General features: G+C 35.3%; 1 long non-coding RNA gene and 1 pseudogene across 1 annotated transcript; both read right to left on the bottom strand.

The window, feature by feature from the left end:
* LOC109072108 overlaps positions 1-3,801 on the bottom strand; it is a 9,863-nt pseudogene extending 6,062 nt beyond the window's left edge.
* LOC109065656 lies at positions 139-1,614 on the bottom strand. The gene is made up of 4 exons (XR_006161735.1): positions 1,390-1,614; positions 1,017-1,101; positions 269-287; positions 139-177 (listed from the first exon to the last, which is right to left on the bottom strand). It is a non-coding gene; the product is annotated as an uncharacterized LOC109065656 (long non-coding RNA).
* Positions 3,802-12,288: the final 8,487 nt, after the last annotated feature.

Here is a 12,288-nt window from a genome sequence, read left to right as displayed (position 1 = left end):
AGTATTATAGAAATCTTGAAAGTACAGCTGACTGAAGAAGACAAAGGAGGAGATCAGATCAGATGTGTGTTTGTTGTTTTATTGTGTGTCACTTCTCTTAATGTTCAAAGTCTCATATTCAGAGGGTGGAGCAGAGAGCTGAAGAGACGCATATGTGTCTGCTGCCTCATTCAGAGCCTGAAAACCGAAACACTCATCATCATCATCATCATCATCATCATCATCATCATGCTGCCTTAACATATCCACTATGAAATAATAGACTTACCTTTTGCTTAGTGGACAATCTGGGAAAAAAGATAAGTTAAGAAAAATAGGTATATTAATAAATTATATATATTTTTGCAACAACCTTTTCAAATGTATTATTATTATTTAGTTCTTCTGCAAATGGATGCATCATGCAAACAGATTAAACACAGTTTTGTTCTTCACACCAACTAACGTTTGACAAGTCTTCTTGGACTTGAAAGGCATGCTAGTCCTAGTAATAAATGTGACTTGGTTTGACAATTAATGCTAGAATATTCATACATCTTTAGTATCAAAGTGCTTTTGGGGCCACTGTATGAGACTAAAGCATGTTCTTGGTTTTTATAGGTATTGACTTTTATGGAAGGCTGGAATACACTACAGCACAGCTTTTGCACTGATTTGCCATCTGAACGAGTCGATGCTAGTTGCTGAAGTTCAGTAGCAGTCTGCAGATCTGGGTGGTCCCAGTCATGGCAGTTTGTAGATTTCACAGAAAATCAAGTAGTGTATGATGAACACAGACTCTAGTATTTTAGCTTCAGACTTTGTGTACTAGCCTTTAGAATTCCAAGAAGTTTGCTTTCTGTTCACACTGATGACATTTCACAATAGGTGCTATATGAAATACACAATAAAATACACCAAGTCAATGTAATATGCTAAACCTATTCCGTGATAATTATCTTCTTTTTATACACTTAGTAACCATTGTTATTTTACTTTAAATCATTATAAATACTTAATATGTGTCATGCACCTACCGTACACATGTATATATAATGTCACACATCATCATGACCACCAAAGCCACAACAACAACTCCAATCAGCACAGAGAGATTCGAACCTAAAGAAGAATAAATGAGTGTTTAGAAAACAACTGATGATTCACTGATTCAGTAATACAAGTGCAAGCAAGTCACATCATAACTTTTAAACAATAACAACAACAACAAAAAAAGGCAATGAAAGAGAAACAATCTGAAAAGAAAGAGATTAGTTTAGCATTCCCATTGAAGTCAATGACTGTCACTCAGCCGATGAATGAACAATTTACACGTTTTTCATTTACAGACTGACATGAACAGATGTTCAATTGATCTTATACTGGATGAATCACAGAACTGAAACTCACGTGCAACAGATGAAGGCAGTTGAAAGAGTTGACTTGCATTTCCATGAGTGTTGTTGCTGACACACTGCAGAGTGGATGTGTGTGTGAGAGACTGATGAAGAGTGATGGAGCCTCCTCAAGCCTGTGCTGCTCAATCGCTCTTCACTGATGAACGTGTTTGAAGAGTTAGTGACAGGACGTCCTGACAGATGCCACTCCAGTTCAGGAGAGGCCTTACAGAAACACACAGTTACATCAGTCCTGGTACAGCTGGAGGATGGAGAGATTTTAGGGGCATCTGAAAAAGAGAAAGAGAGAATGATGTGATACATGGACATCGATGGAGGAGAAAAGAACTGATGCCACAAAAATCTTACACTGAACATGTAATGTGATGCTGTCCTGTGCTGTTTTGGTCTCGTCCTGTAGCTGGTAGGTTATAGTGCAGGTGAAAGTGACTCTGTGCTGACGGTGAGTAGCAGTGAAGTTCAGATCAGAGATGAGCTCCTCTAGTCTGCTTGCTCTCACTGAGGGGGATTCTGGGAGTGGAGCTCCATGTGAGAGTTGGTGGAGGAGAGGAACAGAGAGTCTCAGCAGAGCAGCGCAGACTCACAGAACTCCCCTCCAACACCTTCTCCTGATCCTGCACCTCCTTGTTGCTTAATTCCAAATAAATAGATTATGATCCACAAATAAATGTAAAGAGATTTAAAGAAAAAAAAATTAAACATTGACAAATAAATGGAATGAGATCCACAAATACATCTTAAAGTTTCACAAACATGAATTAAATTCACAAATAAATAGAGATTTGCAAATAAAAACATTCACAAATATATATTTATGTCACAACCACAACTTTGGCATTTATTTGTGGCATTTATCGTGTCCTGCACATTTGCGAATTGTGAAACATTTCTTGCGTCAAGAAGTGATGACAATCCACAAATACAGTACATGGACTCCACCCACCATCTAATCAAGCCAATCAGATACAAGCCACATTTCACTGACCAATCATAGCACGATCTCGCTAGATCCAATCACGTTACAATCAGGGCGGTCTTGTCCAGAGATAACTTCATTCATCTGCATTGGCTCAAATAGGTAATATAAGGGCCATAAATGGGTACAGTAAAAGATGTTTAAAACTGGATTTCGTTAGACCATTAGACTGTGTATCATGCCAACCAAGCCACAGTATTTTATGTTACGTGCCTTTGAAAATGCCAGAAAAACAGAGCTATGGGAACACTGGATTCAAATTATGGAAGCGTCATGTTATTCAATATGGAAATAAAAGCATTGAGAAGTAACTGACCAATAAATAACCGAACTCAACCTCATAATAAACATTTGTTTGTGTTATAGGTTAAACTGCCGTCACACAACAGCATTTCCCAGTTTTTCAGTCACACTGATGTATCTGAGCTGCTATCTGGATCTAACGATGTATGAAGGATTTGACATTCTGTGGTGGTCAGTTCACAGCAGTGATAGAAATTAATCTAACAATAAGCTTAAATAGCTAGTGTGTGTGTGTGTGTGTGTGGCAGAGCGGGAACTATAGGGTGAGGCGGAGCCTTAATTACACACGTGCTCAGCAAACTCAAGTGAGTAGTACGAAGCTGCAGACTCGGAACCTGCTGCATCTCATAATATTGACTCAAGTTGATATCACTTTCCGACTACGCCACCTGGGGAATTTCAAGCGCCCTCTAAAGGCACACAGGTTCTAGTCACCAGCTGAGTCAGGGACGAACGTAATCGTACAAAAATATTTTATTGACAGTTAAAGGAGGCATAGATAATTAAAAAAAAATTTAAAAATAAATAAAAAATTTGACAGCCACACTCATCTCATTTGGGAAGTTCAATTATTACTGGCAAAGTAACGGGAGCTTACCAATAGGGGCAGTCGCAGATAGAAGATCACCATTAAATAATGAAAATCACTCCAATCACAGTGCACACACCGACTAATGTCAGTGAAAGGCACGACACACAGTGAAGGATGCCACCACCCAAAGGTCACTCGTCTGCCCCGGGTACCCAGATCCTGCCAACAAGAGAGCAATGGACATTTAGATAAGGTAAAGATATGCGAAAGTAAAACAATTATTTAACAATACAAAAGCCAAAGCATAAACAAACTCCAATTTCATGAACCACCATAAACAAATAAATTTGGCAGTATAGCTCAACCGTAATAATGGTTAGATGAAGTCAATATCCAATCACCACTATAATGAATTAAAACAAAAATACAAATTCAGAAATACCAAACCATTTGAAACCAATTAAAGAAAAACATAAAGAAACGAAAGAAACTTAAAGCATATTACACAGCACAGTCAGTGGCTGAGCTTCAGCGCTCTTAAAGGGTTAGTTCAGCCAAAAATGAAAATTATGTCATTAATGACTCACCCTCATGTCCTTCCAAACCCTTACAACACATCCTAACATATTCTAAACACAATCCAAGATATTTCAGACCCTCCATTTTATTTCTGTCCCTCCATTGAAAATGAATGTATGGTATACTGTCAACATCCAGAAAGGTAATAAAAACATCTTCAAAGTAGTCCATGTGACATCAGAGGGTCCGTTACAATTTGTTGAAGCATCGAAAATACAATTTGCTCCAAAAATAACAAAAATTGCGACTTTATTCAGGATTGTCTTCTCTTCCGGGTCTGTTGTGAACGCGACTGCTGTGACTGTTGACGTACGATACTGCTCACGTGTTCTCTGGTGCGCCCAATAACAAAGAAAACACGTCAACAGCGTCATACGTCAGCGGCGTCACTGCAGTGTTGTGAACGCGCTCACAACAGACCCGGAAGAGAAGAAAATGATGAATAAAGTCGTAATTTTTGTAATTTTTGAAGCGGTTTAGTCTCAAGCAGTCTCCGAAGAAAAATTAGTTTTTCAAGTCCAAACTTTACTTAAAGGAAAAATCAACCAAACCATAGTGTAACAGAAGTGACTTTTATTTGTTTTTGACAAACTTTTTAACTTTTTGAGGAATAAATTGCACCGAAATTACTAACTAATGGAAAGATGGAAAAACACGGTGAAGCTAACATCGTCGACCAAAAAGTTGAGGAAGAGAGGCGCGAATTCAAGGGAGGAGAATGCAAATAGCTTTATGCTAGCTAATGAGTCTGTGATGAAAAGATTTGACGGTCTAGATGGGAAGCTTGAAAACATTGAAGCGAGGATGAATAATGTTCAAGAAGCTCTGAAAAAGTTTGATGCCCTAGAAGTCAAACTGCAGAACATCGATGAACGCACCGACGCCATTAAACGAGCCACGGATGAAAATAAAGAAAACATTGTGAAGCTACAAAGACAAGTTGAGTTACTGGCGGCAGAAAACAAATCCCTGAAGGAAAAGGTTTTGGAAGCTGCGAGATACAAGAGGAGATGGAACCTCAGGCTCTTGGGGTTACCTGAGAAGGAAGATGAGAAAACCAGAGATGGTCATAGGTATCCTTACGAGAGTGGTCCCCATGTCTGTTGACGAAGCTCCGCCCGAAATGTTGACACTGTTCACCGTTTGGGGATAAAGGTGCAATAAACAACAACATGCCAAGACCCATCATTATACAGTTTGTTTCGCGAAACGGTGAAGGACGGTGTGGAAGTTGTCGAGGGAGGCCAGAGGTGCAAAGAGAAGAAGATCATCTTTAAAAAGGATTTCTCCAAAGAGGATCGGGGAGGCTTAGGAGAAGCTGTGGCCACGGGTGGATGAAGCCAGGCTACCACGGAAAGAAGGCTTTTTTTGAAAGGAAGGATATGCGATCATCGATGGGAAAAGGTTTATCCTTGATGCATATATGATACGCTCCATAACTTTGATTGAAAAACTAATCACATATTTTCAAATCTTCTGTTATTATGTTATTATGAATAGACTGGGAAAAATACTCATATGACTAAATAGCCCAAGTTTTTTTGACTGACACATTTGGAGGTTTGGTTGAGCCCTAATATACTTTGGACAGAATTGCTCATTCCTTTTTCCTTCTTTGTTAATTTTTCATTAGCACTATCAATTTGTCGTGTTTCGGTTTTGTTTACTTTTAAATGTTAGAGGTCTGAAAATCTTACAAAGCGCAAGGCACTTTTTTTATTTTGTAAAGAACTTAAGGCAAATGTGATTTTTTTTACAGGAAACACATTCGAGTACAGCAGATGAAAAATTATGGAAACAGCAGTGGGGGGATAATGTTTTATATTCCTATGGTACCAGTTATTCGGCAGGTGTTATGATACTTTGTAACAGGTTTACAGGAAAAGTAATTAGTCACGTAGGAGATAAAGATGGCCACTGGCTGATTGTAGCTATTGAAATATGCGACCAAAAAATTATTGTGTAAGTGAACAATAGAAGTATGTTAGAGAAAGGCTAGTAGTAGGCTAGTGACTGAGTGGAAAGCTGTTCATATGACAGATAAAGTTGTTATGGGAGGTGATTTTAACATTGCTCCAAATTCTTGGTTGGATAGGCTACCTCCAAGAGGCCAACAACCTGAAAACAACGAAGTACTACACAATTTTTGTATTGACACTAATACTTTTAACTATTGGAGATTGAATAACCCTACAAATTTGGAATATACATGGATTAGTGCTTCAAACGGGAACCAACGGTCAAGGTTAGATTACTGGCTAATCTCACATTCAATAAGTAATAATGTTCAGAAATGTGAGATTATTGCAACTCCACTCACCGACCACTGTTTAATAAGCTTATCCTTGTTAGTAACCAAACAACCATGCTCTTCGGGTAATATATGGAAACTAAATAATAGACTTTTATCAAATGATTTTTTTTGCAAACAAATAAAATCCCTCTGTCTAAAAGTAAAATGAATGGATATGTCAAATAAAGGGAAGTGGGAATGGTTTAAATTTGAAACAAAGAGGTTGGCAATTGAAATGGGGAAAAGCATGTCAAAAACAAGTAAACTAAAACAGAAAGAAATACTGAAAAGGATTAACATACTCTGTGGTAAAACTAATGCTTCTGAGGAAGAACTAACTGAGTTGAACTCCCTCCAAAAACAGTTTGATGAAATTTATTTAGAAAAAGCAAGTGGAGCCTTTGTACGATCCAGGGCTAGATGGAAGAAGGTGAGAAGAATACAACATATTTCTATGGCTTAGAAAAATCTAGGCAGTCTAAAAAAAGAATTTGCAAATTAAAAAAAATGACATAGTCATAGAAGACCCTAGCCAAATAAATGAGAAAGTTCAACTCTTTTACTACGACTTGTATAGCTCAAATTTCCACAAAGAGGACTGTGAATCCTTTTTTACACTGATTAAAAAGTCATATAAAAAGGATTGGGGAGAATGACAAAAAAAAGGTTAGAAGGCAAAATAAATTTGCAAGAAATAGAAATGCCCTGAAAAAAAAAAACTGAAAAATGGGAAGTCACCTGGAATTGATGGCTTGACCCTCAGAATTTTGTACGTTTTTTTGGGAAGATATCAAATAACTCCAACAAAATGTATTTATAGAATGTATACAAGAAGGATGTCTTACTCCAACAATGAAAACTGGTATAATAACCCTACTCCCCAAAACAAAAAAAGATATAACATATTTAGACAATTGGAGACCTATTACGTTGCTCTGCAACGATTATAAGTTATTAGCCTTAATATATGCAGAGAGATTGAAAACAGTAATTGATAAAATAGTAGATGAAACTCAGTCTGCATTTATAAAAGGTAGAAGTATACATAATAATGTGAGATTAATATTGGACATGCTGGACTATCGGTCTATTCTGGAATCGGAAAGCCTGATTTTATTTATAGACTATTTCAAAGCTTTCGATTCTATAGAACATGATTTTTTATTTTCTACGTTAGAAAATTTTGGATTCTAAAAAAAATTTTGTTCAGTGACCAAAATGTTCTATACTGATATTTACAGTTATGTCTCCTTAAACCCAGAACTAACACCTAGAATAAATATAACTTGCGGAATAAGAATAAGGATAACGATGTCCAATTAGTCCCAAGTTGCTCATTTTATGTACACAGCTACTAGCATATCTGATATTAAATCATTCAAATTTTCAGGGTATACATTCTTTTGATTACGAATTTCGACTCAGTTCGAGTCAGTTTGCAGACGACACTGTCTTCTTCCTTAGGGATAAATCTATGGTTAGCAATGCATTGCAAATAATTTCAATTTTTTCCAAAGCTTCAGGTCTTCATTTAAATATGAAAAAGTGTGAACTACTTGTGTTATATGGCTGTATAAACACAGAAATAATGTCAATCCCTGTTAAAAAAGAAGTTAAATATCTTGGAGTTAAGATGGTTAAATATGAAAAACAAAGAGAGGAAATTAATATGAAAGAAAAAATTGATCAAATACAAGTATCCTTAAACCACTGGCTTAGTAGAGATCTTTCTATTTTTGGGCGTAACTTATTGTCCAAGGCTGAGGGTATATCCAAACTGATTTATCCATGTCAATCTCTTTACATTGCTCAAAAGAACGTGAGGAAAATTAACTCTATTATATATAAATTTATCTGGAGAAATAAGACCTACTATGGGGGGGGGTATAAAAACAGTGGATTTTGAGGCAATGTTAGGAAAATTTAAAATAAAGTGGTTGAAAGAGTTTCTATTAAAGCCGGATTCAGTATGGTTTCACATTCCAAAAAGTATTTTCAAGAGGTTCGGTGGGTTAAACTTTCTTTTGAAATGTGACTTTGAAATTTCTAAAATACCTTTTTAAAGTATCTCATAAAACAAGTTTTGCATCATTGGAAGATGGTATTTTTACCCATAAGTTTACTCCCCTCACTGTGCCACCTTGTGGAATACTAGAGTAATTGTATCAAACAAAAGTCTTTTGTTTAACCAGCTTTGGTTTGACTAAGGCATTTATCTTCGCTCATGACATTTTAGATATAAACGGTGAAATCTACAGTTAAAAAGATTTTAAAAACAAATTTAATAATATTCAATGTTCTCTTAAATAATATAAGAAAATCTGTAAATCTATCCCAGTGAATTTGATACAGCTGATAAAAAACAAAATTAGTTTTTCTAATGTCCAAATCAAACTTCCAGACTTAACGATAGGAGAATAAAACATTACGGACAAAAAATGTGACAACAAATATTTAAATAAAGCTTTCTAAAGGATATATATATATATATATATATATATATATATATATATATATATATATATATATATATATATATATATATATATATCATGATTATGATAGGAAGATAAACTTAAAATATTAGATAATCCAACAATTGCAGAAAAACATTGAAATTTATAAGATGGCCAAATGCACCCAAAGTAAAAAGAAATGCAATTTAAAATTTTAATAACTACTATCCATCTAAGGAGACACTGAGGGGTAGATTTGGTTTTGAAGTTGACCTTCGCGACTTTTTGTCATGAAAACCCAGAACGAACAGAGCATTTATTCTTCCTTTGCTCAGTTAGTAGGAAGTTTTGGCAAGATGTCCATAGATGGTTAAATAATAAAATTAGCAAACTTGAACAATTTACAACAGAAGATATTCTTATTTATAATTCTAAACTGACGAGGGATCTTTCACTTTTGATTAACCTTATCATCATTAGTATGGCCAAATACCACATTCACATAAGTAAATGGAAAAAAACAATTGCCAAATGTAAACTGTTTTTAAAAAATGAATTTCGCATGTTATTATCCTCCTTGAACCTTGTAAAAAATTCTAAACAAACTGTAGAAGCTATTTGTTATGCTGCTGAAATGTTTTTGATCCTGTAACACACATTTATTTTGAGAACAATGCCTTATTTTATTTATTTTTATTTATTTATTTTTTTTTCATTGTTAAATTTGCATTTTGTTGATGCCTTGCCTGTTTTTCTTATGCTGTTGTCTCCACGAGAGTTTGTAACAAACATTATTAAAAAAAAAAAGCCAGGCGCGTCAATGACGTCACGACCCCAGAAAATGACACACACCTGCAACTGGCACCCTGTGCTCTTATACACCCATGGTCCCAGTCCACTGGCTAAACCTCAAATTACGAAATTAGGAGGGGGAAACAGCCCATCCTGCCACACACACACACACTATACACTATATATATATAACCTTTTATAAGCATTTTTACATTTATAAAGCCATTTTTTCTTCAAGTGTGCATCATCTTTTTGAATCAAATTCTTGGATATAATTTGTTAAGTAAAAAAATGATATATTTGAGCGGTTACCAAGCAAATGGTATAAATATCAACGAAATTAATCTTTGCAATGCAGAGGACACACAGAAGCACATCTGAAGTGGCATTTAGATGTCACACTGTTTCATGCAGCAGAGGGACATGGATGCTTTAACCTGCAGTTACTAATGCATTTGAAATCATGTTAATTGTTGGAGAAAAGAAACGACATTATATATATATATATATATATATATATATATATATATATATATATATATATATATATATATATATATATATATAGACATTTTCTGCTCCCATATAATTTGAAATGTATCTTTTTATACATTTAAAATTAATATGTATTTAATAAACTGAATCATACAGTGAAAGAACGCACTGTAAATGCGCACTACACTTCATCACGCACTGTTTCTCTGGCATTTTTCAAAGGCACGTAACATAAAATACTGTGGCTTGGTTGGCATGATACACAGTCTAATGGTCTAACGAAATCCAGTTTTAAACATCTTTTACTGTACCCATTTATGGCCCTATTATTACCTATTTGAGCCAATTGGAGATTAATGAAGTTATCTCTGGACAAGACCGCCCTGATTGTAACGCGATTGATCTAGCGAGAGATCGTGCTATGATTGGTCAGCGAAATGTGGCTTGTATCTGATTGGCTTGATTAGACAATGGGTGGGGTACACGTATTTGTGGATTGTCATCACTTCTTGACGCAAGAAATGTTTCACAATTCGCAAATGCGCAGCACGCGATTCACAAATAAATGCCAAAGTTGTGATTGTGACAAAAATATATATTTGAGAATATGTTTTTTTTTTTTTTTTGCAAATCTCATTTTATTTATTTGTGAATTTAATTCATGTTTGTGAAACTTTAAGATTTATTTGGGGATCTCATTCTATTTATTTGTCAATGTGTTTAATGTTTGTTAATCTCTTTACATTTATTTGTGGATCATAATCTATTTATTTGGAATTAAGCAACAATTCTATCTCCATATATCATCACCACAGTTTTTTTTTTTTTTTTTTTTTTTTTCCTCAAATAAGATAAATAAAAAAGTCTATATTCATCATGGAATCTCTGGAATGGATTGAAATGTTATCATCTTTTAGACTACTGTCATGAAATTTTCATTTCAGATATTGATTGTGAAAGAGATTTTATTTTTCTGTACTAGATCACAATTTAATTTTTATAAAAATTTATAATATTATATCCAGTCATGAATTCACTCACCAATCACATGAATTGTAACACTTGTTTCTTTATAGGTCCATTTCTAGTTCACGCTTCACCCCTCAATCCTGAAGTAATATTTACCACTGTGATATGATCTGAGTTCATGAAAAACAGTGGTACAGTTCTTGTCACATTATCACATTGTTGTTCACATCAGTCCCGTCTCTGAGCCACAGTCCTGTAGCTCTTTCAGTGAGGAATCTGTCATATTGTTCCTGAATCTCAAATCTGCACTTTATGATCACACAGGACCCACTGAGAGCTTCGATCTTCTGTGGAAGAGTAATGCTGAAATCTCTACAGCAAACAGCTACAGTACAACACACACAATGAAAAACATTTAAACACAAGCAGAAGTAAACACTGAAGCATTCAGACACACCAACACATCTCTCAAGTGGACCATTGAAACCCAAATTCGATTGTAGATAGAGTGTTAATGGTCCATTTGAGAGATAGGTGGTGGTAATGCACTTATAAGTCTGTGAGCCGCAGGGTTTAATTTGGAGTTTTCTGTGCATGTTTTTTTTTTTTTCTCTCAAAGATTCTGTTACCATTGCCAAGCATTGTACGACTGAGAGACTGCAATGCCTGAAGCTAAAAATCATAATTTGTGTTCTACTGAAGATACAAAGTCAACTACATCTTGGATGCCCTGTCAATGATTTGGTTATGTCCTTTTATACAGTTTACTTTTTAAAAAAAATTCATATTCTTTAAAGGGGGGCTACAATGGTGTTTCGTGTATTCAGAGTTGTTCACAGTGTTAAAGAGATGGATTCTCATGCTAAACATGGCCAAAGTTTTAAAAAATAATTTGGACCAATGACTTAGAATTTCTGTGCCGAAAATCTTTTTTTTTTTTATTATTAAAGGAGCCATGTGTAATGTCTGGCAAAAAAATCAAGTCATACCCACATTCCATACCAGATGGGGGCAGTATGCCCTTAATAAAGTGAATTGGTCTACTCTAGAGTAACAAACGAGAAACGGCATAGTCTCTATGTTCCGCCTCCTACCTTCACAACAACCCTAGAGCCATAGCCGGCTTCCAAAGGACGCTTTTGCCTCCAGAGGAACGCTGGGGTGATGTCAAGATTTTGAAACATGACATCTTCTGCTTACTCCCTTCACCTTTACCAGTGAATATGTTCATATTCGCTTTGTCTCATATTACATTTTGAGTTGTATATACACATTATTTGAATTAAATTAATTTGACAGACAGCATTCTGTCAACATCATTGGTCAACATCAGACAGCTGTTACTGTGGGTAAATTATAGCTAGCTAATTATCAAACGCAGCTACGATAAGCCATCGCTAACATTAGCACGTTTATTGAACAGCCTTCGATACATTTCTATGTTATAACTTCCCGAAAAAAATACGCAAAACATATAAAACAAACTTCTAGCCAAA

Source organism: Cyprinus carpio, chromosome A15, assembly GCF_018340385.1.
Source record: "Cyprinus carpio isolate SPL01 chromosome A15, ASM1834038v1, whole genome shotgun sequence".
Lineage (NCBI taxonomy): Eukaryota > Metazoa > Chordata > Actinopteri > Cypriniformes > Cyprinidae > Cyprinus > Cyprinus carpio.
This window is presented reverse-complemented; position numbering and strand designations above follow the sequence as displayed.